Below are 10545 nucleotides of genomic sequence, written 5' to 3'. Positions count from 1 at the left end.
TTTCTGTGGAAAGGAATGAAGGAGGCAAGATAGGCAGGCTTAGGACTGCTACTTTGAATAATTTCAGCAGGCTCTGGGGAAGAGGGGCTGTCCCTGGTTGTCTGGTACCTGGTCCTGGGGCAATTAGGGCAAGTGTCTTGGAATGTGAATGCCCAATGAGAGAGTTAGTTAGGGTGTGTGCTTAACCAGCAGCTCAAGAAGAGCAACTGATTGGCTTCTAGCCAGGGTCTAAAAACATTTGGAGATAATACAAGATTTGTAAAAACTATATTATGATGAGTCCTCAAGTCACCAAGAAAAACACAAAGCAATCACAACAGCAAGTACAACGTGTCTACTATGTAAAAGATAGGCAACGTCAAATGTTAACAAGACTGTAGAGAAACTGCTACTGTCATGTATTGCTTATAAGAGTATAAACTGTACAACTTGTACAGCGATTTGGCATTTCTTATAAAAATTAAACATGGATCTACACTATGATCTAGTAGTTTTACTCCTGGGTATTTATGCAAGAGAATTAGAAATATATACCTACAGAAAACTTGTTTGGAAATGTTTATAGCAATTTTACACATAACCACAACTCAATAATAAAAAGACAACCCCTGCTCCCCACCCCATCCCTAGTCCTTGAAGCCATAAGCAACCATTAGTCTACTTTCTGTCTCTGGATTTCTCTATTCTGGAATTTCATCTGAATGTGATCATATAACATGTGGTCTCTTGTGACTAGGTTATATTCTTTTCACCTAGCATAATGTTTTTCAAGGTTCATCCCAGTTATAGTGTATATCACTACTTCATTCCTTTTATGGCTGCATGATAACTCCTTGTGTGGATATTCCACTATATTTGTTTGTGAGGACTGCCATGACAAAGTACCACAGAGTGGTGGCTTAAACAACAGAAATGTATTTTCTCATAGTTGTCCAGGCTAAATGTTCAACATAAATGTGTCAGTAGAGTTGTTTCTTCTCTTGGCCATCTTCTCCCTTTCTCTTCACATGGTCTTCCTTCTGTATGGACAAGCCTGTGTCCTAATCTCTTTTTTATAAAGACACTAATCATTGAATTAGGGCCTACCTTCATGACCTCACTAGATTTTAATTACCTCTTTGAATACCCTATCTCCAAATACCATCACATTCTGAAGTACTAGGTGCTAAGACTTCAATATATAAATTTTGGGGAGACAAATTCGTCTCACAACAGCCACATTTTGTTTATCCACCTGTTGATGGACAGTAAGTTGTTTCCACGTTTTGGCTATTGTGGATAATACTGTCATAAAGATTCATTTACAAGTTTTATTATTTTTTTGACAGTACAAATTCTAGTTTTATTGGTCTGCTTGTTCACAGTTAAGTCTTCTGCTCAGAGAACCGAAGGGCCAGCTAATGATGAGGGAAGGCAGTGTCTGCAGCCTTCCAGAGTCATGGGTCTGCAGGGCTACCCCAGGCCAATGCAGTTCTCTGCCCTTGTGCCTAGGAGGAAAGAACAGAAGTTCTTTGGGTGGTTGGGTGGATGCGGCAGCTACAGGGTAATTTTAGTGTAGAGCCTGGGGTTTGTTCTTCACAGCAAGAGATGGTAATCACATAAAGTGTCATTACAAACTTACAAAAATTGAGAGAGTTATATATTATTCTCACTTGCTTGGATGTTCTCCTTCATTTTCTTTTTTACAAAACAAAACAAAACAAAAAACAGCAAGAAAGAAAAATATGGAAGGCAGATGAGTCAGACACCTGGGTTCAGATCAGAAGGGACCAGGGAGATGAGAATCAAGCTGTTACTGCTGGAGCAATAACACTGTGGCTGGCCCTGGGACTCTTTCCAGGTACCTTGGGAGAAATGCAACAAGCGGTAGAAAGAGAGACAATGTTAAAAGATGTTTTTAGTGGGAAATTTGTAATTTTACATACAAGCCTATGATACCAAAAAAGAATTAAGATCTAAAATCATTTGGAAAAATTCACCAGTGAGGCTGTTTGACCCTAAGCTTTTCTTTGTTGGAAGGTACTGGATTGCTGATTCAATCTCCTTTCTTAAGTATTTTTAGATTTTCTATTTCTTCATGACTCAGTCTTCGTAGGTTGTGTTTCTAGGAATTTGTCCATTTTATCTAGACTATCCAGTTTGCTGGCACAAAATTGTTCATAATACTCTCTTGTAAAATTGATATTATCACTTCTTTCATTTATTTTTTTAATTTAAATTTTAGGTAGCTAACATACAGTGCAATATTGGTTTCTGGAATACAATTCAGTGATTCATAACTTATAATCAACACCCAGGGCTCATCATAACAAGTGCCCTCCCTAATACCCATCATCCATCTAGCCTATCCCCCATTTACCTCCCTTCATCAACCCTCAATTTGTTCTCTGTCATTAAAAGTCTCTTGTGGCTTGTTTCCCTCTCTCCTTTTTTTTTTCCTTTTCCCCTCTCCTATTTATTCATCTGTTTTCTTTCTTAAGTTCCACATGAGTGAGATCATACGGTATTTGTCCTTCTCTGACTGACTTATTTCACTATGCATAATACATCTAGCTGTATCCACGTAGTTACAAGATTTCATTCTTTTTGATGGCTGAGTAATTATTCCATTGTACATATATACCGTATCTTCTTTGTCCATTCATCAGTCAATGGGCATTTGGGCTCTCTCCATAGTTTGGCTATTGATGCTGCTGCTATAAACATTGGGGTGCATGTATCCTTTTGAATCTGTATTTTTGTATCCTTTGGGTAAATATCTAGTAGTGCAATTGCTGGATGGGTAGTTCTATTTTTAACATTTTGGGAAACCTCCATCTCTTTCATTTCTAGTGTAGTTATTTGAGTCTTCTCTCCTTTTAGTCTGCCTAGCTAATGATTTATCAATGTGTTGATTTTTTTGGAGAAACAACTCTTGGTTTCATTAATTTCCTCTTCTATTTCAGTAATTGTCCCTACTATTTTTCTATCCTCTATTTTCTCTACTCTGATCTTTATTAGTTCTTTCCTTCTAGTACCTACAGGTTTAGTTTTTCTCTTCTAGTTCCTTAGGTGTAATGTTCAGTTGATTTGAAATCATTTTATTTATTTTTATTTTGTTAAGATTTAATTTATTTATTCATGAAAGACACACACACACAGAGAGGCAGAGACACAAGCAGAGGGAGAAGCAGGCTCCATGCAGGGAGCCTGATGCAGGATTCGATCCCAGGACTCCAGGATAATGCGCTGGGTCGAAGGCAGAGGCTAAACCGCTGAGCCACTCAGGGATCCCCTGAAATCTTTTTAATATAGACATTTACTCCTATAAATTTTCCTTTCAGTACTGCTTCTGTTGCATCTCACAAATTTTGGTAGTTTGTGTTTTTGTTTTCATTGGTCTCAAGATATTTTCTAATTTCTCTTGTGATTTCTTAACTCATTAGTTAAGAGGGTATTGATTAATTTCCAGATATTTGATTTGTTTTCTTTGTGCTACCGAATTCTAGTTTCAATATTTTAAAATTTATTAATACTTGTTGTGTGGCTCAACATATGGTTTATCCTGAAGAATATTCCATGTGCACTTGATAAAAAATTTCTATTGTTGGGTGGAATGTTCTGTATATCTGTCAGGTCCAATTACCTACAGTATTTCTCAAGTCCTCTATTTTCCTATTGATGGCCTGTTTGTTCTATATATTATTGAAAGTAGAGTACTGGGCAGCCCAGGTGGCTCAGCAGTTTGACGCTGCCTTCAGCCCAGGGCGTGATCCTGGAGACCCAGGATCGAGTCCCACATCGGGCTCCCTGCTTGTGTCTCTGCCTCTCTCTGTGTCTCTCATGGATAAATAAAATTAAAAAAAAAAAGTAGGGTACTGAAGTCTCTCCATTCAATTCTGTCAACATTTGCTTCATATATTTCAGAGCTCTGATGTTTGCTACCTTTTTTTTTAAAAGATTTTATTTATTTATTCATGAGAGACACAAGGGGGAGAGAGAGAGAGAGAGAGAGGCAGAGACACAAGAAGAGGGAGAAGCAGGCTCCATGCAGGGGGCCCAATGTGGGACTCAATCCCAGGTCTCCAGGATCACACCCTGGGCTGAAGGCGGCGCTAAACCACTGAGCCACCCGGGCTGCCCAGATGTTTGCCACGTTTGTAATTGATATATCTTCTTGCTATATTGACCTCATTATCATTGTATTATATAATGTCCTTCTTTGTCTCTTGTAGCAGTTTTTTTTTATTTATTTATGATAGTCACACAGAAAGAGAGAGAGAGAGAGGCAGAAACACAGGCAGAGGGAGAAGCAGGCTCCATGCACCAGGAGCCCAACGTGGGACTCGATCCCGGGATCGCGCCCTGGGCCAAAGGCAGGCGCTAAACCCCTGCGCCACCCAGGGGTCCCTTGTAGCAGTTTTTTATTTAGCTTATTTTGTGTATTAGTATAGCCCTTCCTGCTCTATCTTGGTATTTGCAATATTTTTCTTAATCATTTCATTTTCAACTTATGCTTCTTGGATTTGTGTGTGTGTGTTTCTTGGATCTTAAGTGAATGTCTTGTAGACAGTACACAGTTGGATTCTGTTTTATATACATTCTGCCAATTTACATCTTTTGGTTGAGTTTAATCACCTTGCATTTAAAGCGATTATTGATAATGACTTACTTTTGACATTTTGTTGTTTCCTTTATCTTGTAGTTTTATTGTCCCTCATTTTCTCCATTATTGCTTTCCTTTGTGTTTAGTTGATTTTTCACCGTGGCACATTTTGATTCTCTCCTCACTCACTCACTACATTTTTTTTTCAAGTTTTGTATTTAAATTCCAGTTAACATAAAGTGTAATATTAGTTTCAGGTGTAGAATTGAGCGATTCAGGGATCCCTGAGTGGTTCAGCCGTTTAGCACCTGCCTTTGGCCCAGGGCGTGATCCTGGAGTCCCAAGATCGAGTCCCGCATCAGGCTCCCTGCATGGGGCCTGCTTCTCCCTCTTGCCTGTGTCTCTGCCTCTCTATCTCTCATGAATAAATAAATAAAATCTTAAAAAAAAAAAGGATTCATCACTTACATACAACTCCTAGGGCTCATCACAAATGCCCTATTAACCCATCACTTATTTAACCTAGCCCTGCATCTACCTTCCCTCCAGAAACTCTTTGTTCTCTATAGTTAAAAAAATGTGGAATGCTTCATGAATTTTGTGTGTGGTCCTTGCACAGGAGCCGTGCTAATCTTCTCTGTATTGTTCCAATTTTAGAATATGTATTGCCAAAGTGAGCAATCATTCACTGTATTTAAAAATTATTTTTAAATAGATTCTCTAAAACATACTATATACATCTTTTAAAAGATTTTTTAAAATTTTTATTTATTTGAGAGAGAAAGAAAGCAAGAGCAGAGGAGAGGAGCAGAGGGAGAGGGAGAAGCAGACTCCCTGCTGAGCAGAAAGCCTGATGCAGGGCTTGATCCCAGGACCCTAAGATCATAACCTGAGCTGAAGGCAGATGCTTAACCAACTGATCCACCCAGGCGTCCCTACCATATACATACATCCTAATGTAGAATTGACTTCAGAGTTATAGCAACTTAATTCCAGTGACTTATATAAATGTTACTCCTATATAGTTCCATTCCACCCTCCCTCTTTCTGTGTTTAGTATATGTAGATATGAATGTCTATATATGCTACAAATCCTGAGATTAAAACACCCCTCAAAGGTTGACCTTAAAAACTAGCCCTTCCTGAATTAAATTGGATCAGACTACTAAGAAATTTATGCCTCCAAGAAATTGTTGAAAACAGCAGAGCAATCAGCAGGAAATCAGTGGAGCATAATGAGCTGGAAATAATATCAAATGAGGCGGATTGCTTCACAGAGAAATCAGGTAAAAAGATAGTCAGTGACTCCTGTCATCCCAGGTGACTGAGAACACACACAAGCATAATACTAAATGCTTCACACTGCAAGGGGAAGTGGATTTCAGTAAAATAGCCTAGTTAAAACACAACACAAATAAGCAAACAACAACAACAACAAAAGCAAGTCTGGGGGTGGGAGGAGGCATTGATATTCAGAATTGCTACAATATGTTACCTAATATATCCAGTTTTCAGTAAGAAAAAGGGACAAGAATAAAGGAAAGTATGAAGACAATATTTTATCAAGTAGAGAATATTAATAAAGAGATACATGTAATAAAAAGGACCAAATGGCAATTCTAGAGTTGAAGAATAGTGTAACTAGTATTAAAAAATTCATGAGAGGGACACCTGGGTGGCTCAGTGGTTGATCGTCTGCCTTTGGCTCAGGGCGTGATCCCAGGGTCCCAGGATCAAGTCTTACATCAGGCTCCCTGCAGGGAGCCTATTTCTTCCTCTACCTGTCTCTGACTCTCTCTGTCTCTCATGAGTAGATAAATAAAATCTTAAAGAAAAAAATGAGGAAAAATATTTAAAGAAATAATAGCTAAAACCATCCTCAATTTTTAAAAAAGATTTTATTTATTTATTCATGAGAGACACAGAGAGAGGGGCAGAGACATAGGCAGAGGGAAAAGCAGGCTCCCTGCAGGAAGCCCAATGTGGAACTTGATCCTGGGACCCTGGGATTACGCCCCAAGCCAAAGGCAGACACCCAACTGCTAAGATACCCAGGCGTCCCCCATTCCCAATTTTAAAAAGGATTTTATTTATTTATGAGAGAAACAGAGAATAGAGACAGACTGCACACTGAGCATGGAGCCCAACACCGGGCTTGAACTCTGGACCCCAAGACCATGACCTGAACCTAAACCAACAGCCAGATGCTTAACCAACTGAGCCACCTAGGTGCCCCAAACCATCTCCAATATTTTGATAAACATTAATCTATACCTACCAGAAGCTCAACAAACTCCCAGCAGGATGTGTGCAGGCACTCACAGATACATCGTGGTAAAAAATGCTGGAAGTCAAAGACAAGGAGAATATCTTGAAAGCAGCAAGAGGAAAACAATGTATCACCCACAGGGTACCTCAATAAGATTAACAGCATACTTCTCATCAGAAACAATAGAGACCAGAAGGCAGTGGGATAACATTCAAATTGCTAAAAAGAAAAAAACCCACCAACCAATCTTATAACCAGTAAAGTTATCTTTCAAAAATGATGGTAAGGGGGATCCCTGGGTGGCTCAGCAGTTTGGCACCTGCCTTTGGCCCAGGGTGCAATCCTGGAGTCTCAGGATTGTGTGTCTATCATAAATAAATAAATTTTTAAAAAATGATGGTAGGGACGCCATTTGGATCTAATAGATGTGGTAACCCTGGAAATCAGATTCTCTCTCTTCCCCAGAGTTTGCTGGGGTTTTTTTGGAGGTTGGTTGTTTAGTTTTGGTTTTTGTTTGTTTGGTTTTTTTCTAGATTTTATTTATTTATTCATGATAGACAGAGAGAGAGAGAGAGAGAGAGAGAGAGAGAGAGGCAGAGACACAGGCAGAGGGAGAAGCAGGCTCCATGCCGGGAGCCCGACGCAGGACTCGATCCAGGGACTCCAGGATCGTGCCCTGGGCCAAAGGCAGGCACCAAACCACTGAGCCACCCAGGGATCCCTAGTTTTGGTTTTTGGTTTTAATTTTGTTTGAGTATTGTAGGCCATCTCTGTGCCAAGGATGTGTGAAGCTTATAGATCTTATATCTTTTCTGACTTAAGGCCTTAGTTTCCACTTCTATATTATAGAACAAAAAGTTATCTCTGCAGACTCATTCCCAAGTAAAAAAAGTAAAGCTGGATGGGCCACTTGGGTGGCTCAGTTAGTTAAAGCATCTGCCTTTGGCTCAGGTTGTGATCCTGGGGTCCTGGGATCAAGCCCCACATCAGGCTCCCTGCTCAGCAGGGAGCTTGCTTCTCCCTCTGCTGCTCCCTGTTTGTGCTCACTCTCTCTCAAATAAATAAAATCTTTAAAAAAAAAAAAAGTAAAGCTGGAAAATAAAATTTAAAATCCCTGGGGTACCTTGGTGGCTTAGTTAAGCATCTTCCTTTGGCTCAAGTCCTGATCTTACAGTTTGGGATTGAGTCCCACATTGGGCTTCCTGCTCAGTGGGGGGCCTGATTCTCCCTCTGCCCCATCTCCTTACTTGTTTACAACATCAAAATCAAAAGGCATACAAAGAAATAGGAAAGTGTGGAGCATTTAAAGAAAATACAAATTTATCAACAGAAACTGTTCCTAAAAAAAGAACTGATGGCAGATATAGTAGACAAAGACTTTAAAACAACTGCCTTAAAAATGCTCAGAGGGGGGATCCCTGGGTGGCGCAGCGGTTTGGCACCTGCCTTTGGCCCAGGGCATGATCCTGGAGACCCGGGATCGAATCCCACATCGGGCTCCTGGTGCATGGAGCCTGCTTCTCCCTCTGCCTGTGTCTCTGCCTCTTTCTCTCTCTGTGACTATCATAAATAAATAAATAAAAATTTTAAAAAATGCTCAGAGGGACACCTGGGTGGCTCAGTGGGTGAGTGTCTGCCTCTGGCTCAGGGCATGATCCCAGAATTCTGGCATCAGGTCCCGCATTGGGCTCCCTGCGGTGAGCCTGTTTCTCCCTCTCCCTGTGTCTCTGCCTCTCTATCTGTGTCTCTCATGAATAAATAAAATCTTTTTAAAAAATTTCTCAGAGAACTAAAGAAAAATGTGGAGAAAGTCAGGAAAATAATGTGTATCAATAAAGAAATGAAAATCTAAAAAATAAATAAATAAATAAATAAATAAATAAATAAATAAATAAATAAATAAATAAAATCTAAAAAAGAAGAAAGAAATTCTGGAGCTGAAAAGTACTGAAATGAAAACATCACTAGAGGGAGCCAAAAGCAGACTTGAGCAAGCAAAAGAAAGCCTCAGAGAACCTGAATATAGAACAATGAAAATTACTGAGTATGAGGAACACAAAGAAAAATATTAAGGAAAAGCAAATAGCTTAAAGGACCTCTGGGATACCATCATGGGGACTAATATATGCATCATGGGAGTCCAAGAAAGAGAAAGGGGCAGGAGGAATGGCAGAAAAAAATTTCAAGAATTATTTGATGAAATAATGCTGAAAACTTCCCACATTCGATTAAAGACATACACATCCACGAAGCACAACAAAATCCATACAAAATGAAATAAAAAAGATCCATACCTACGCCAACTATACTTCAATTAAAAAAAATTGATAGAGATCCCTTGGAGGCTGAGTGGTTTAGTGTCTGCCTTCGGCCCAGGGCATGATCCTAGAGTCCTGGGATCGAGTCCTGCATTGGCCTCCCTGCATGGAGCCTGCCTCTCTCTGTCTCTCATGAATAAATAATTTTTTAAAAAAATAATTGATAAAAAGAGATCCACAAGACACATTACAAACTTTCATAAGACAATCTTGAAGATGACAGGAGAGAAGTAAATCTTTACTACATACAATGAATATTCAATAAGATTATCAGATTTCCCATCAGAAATCTCGGAGGCCAGAAGACAGTGGATCAATATATGCAAAATGGCAAAGGAAAAAAAAAAAGCTTTCAACCAAAAATCCTATATCCAGCAAAACTGTCCTTGAACATGGACAGAGAAATTAAGACATTACCAGATCAACAAAAGCCAAAGGAGTTGGTGCTCACTAAATCTACCCTGCAAAAAAATGTTCAAGGGAGTCTTGCAAGGTGAAATGAAGATAACAGATGGTAACACAAACCAGATAGAGAAATAGAAATCTCAAAAAAGTAAATACAGGAGCAATTAGACAAACTAGTAAACAATGGTTTGTAGTTGTACTTCTTGCTTTTTACATGATTTAAAAGATTAATCTAAACACCTGAGAGACAATTAATTTTCCTGGACTTCTCAAAAGTCAACATTTTTTGTAAAAGGAGAATTGTACTAGACCAGTGGCTCATTATAGTACACACTAAAATCCCCCGAGAGCTAGTAAAGATGGAGACTTAGTGGGTCTGGATCTTTGTATTTTTACCAAGATCCACAGATGATTCTGATACCCAAGAAAATGAGTCACTGTTCTAGACTAAAAAAGAATAAAGAGAGCTAACAACCAAATGCAGTACAGAATCTGGAATGCATTCTACTTAGAAGATGAACTCCTGTAAATGGCAATTTAGAAGCCAATGAAGAAACTTGGTAAGATATTATGAATTATGGAGAATTTCCTTAAAAGCAATTATGGTACCACGGCTATATGTGACATTGTCTATGTTTGGAGGATACATACTGATGTAATAAAGGTCAAAGCATCATGATGTCTAAAGCCTATTCTCAATGGTACAACATAGAATATACAGAAAAATAAATACGTCAAACTGTTAAGTACTTTGAATCTACATATGGGTATACTGGTGTTCATTCTTTCAACTTTTCATATGTGTAGCAATTTTCATGATGAAATTGAGTACATAAATGGATGCTATTATTTTGCTATTCTTTCATTAATATTGATCTTAACTTCTGGACAGAGAAATAAATTCTACATTTTCTGCCTGCTGATATTATCACTTCAAAAACTCTCCCTGATTCTTCACCAGCTGTTTT

At 38.8% G+C, this 10545-nt stretch overlaps 1 non-coding gene across 1 annotated transcript; it reads right to left on the bottom strand.

Annotated features, from left to right (window-relative positions):
- Window positions 1-5158: 5158 nt before the first annotated feature.
- On the bottom strand, window positions 5159-5267 carry LOC129501148 (U6 spliceosomal RNA). The gene has a single exon (XR_008662688.1). It is a non-coding gene; the product is annotated as a U6 spliceosomal RNA (small nuclear RNA).
- Between the last annotated feature and the right edge of the window lie 5278 nt (window positions 5268-10545).

Source organism: Nyctereutes procyonoides, unplaced genomic scaffold (assembly GCF_905146905.1).
Source record: "Nyctereutes procyonoides isolate TBG_1078 unplaced genomic scaffold, NYPRO_anot_genome, whole genome shotgun sequence".
Classification (NCBI taxonomy): Eukaryota; Metazoa; Chordata; class Mammalia; order Carnivora; family Canidae; genus Nyctereutes; species Nyctereutes procyonoides.
The sequence above is the reverse complement of the archived record's forward strand: the minus strand, read 5'-3'. Positions and strand labels throughout refer to the sequence as shown.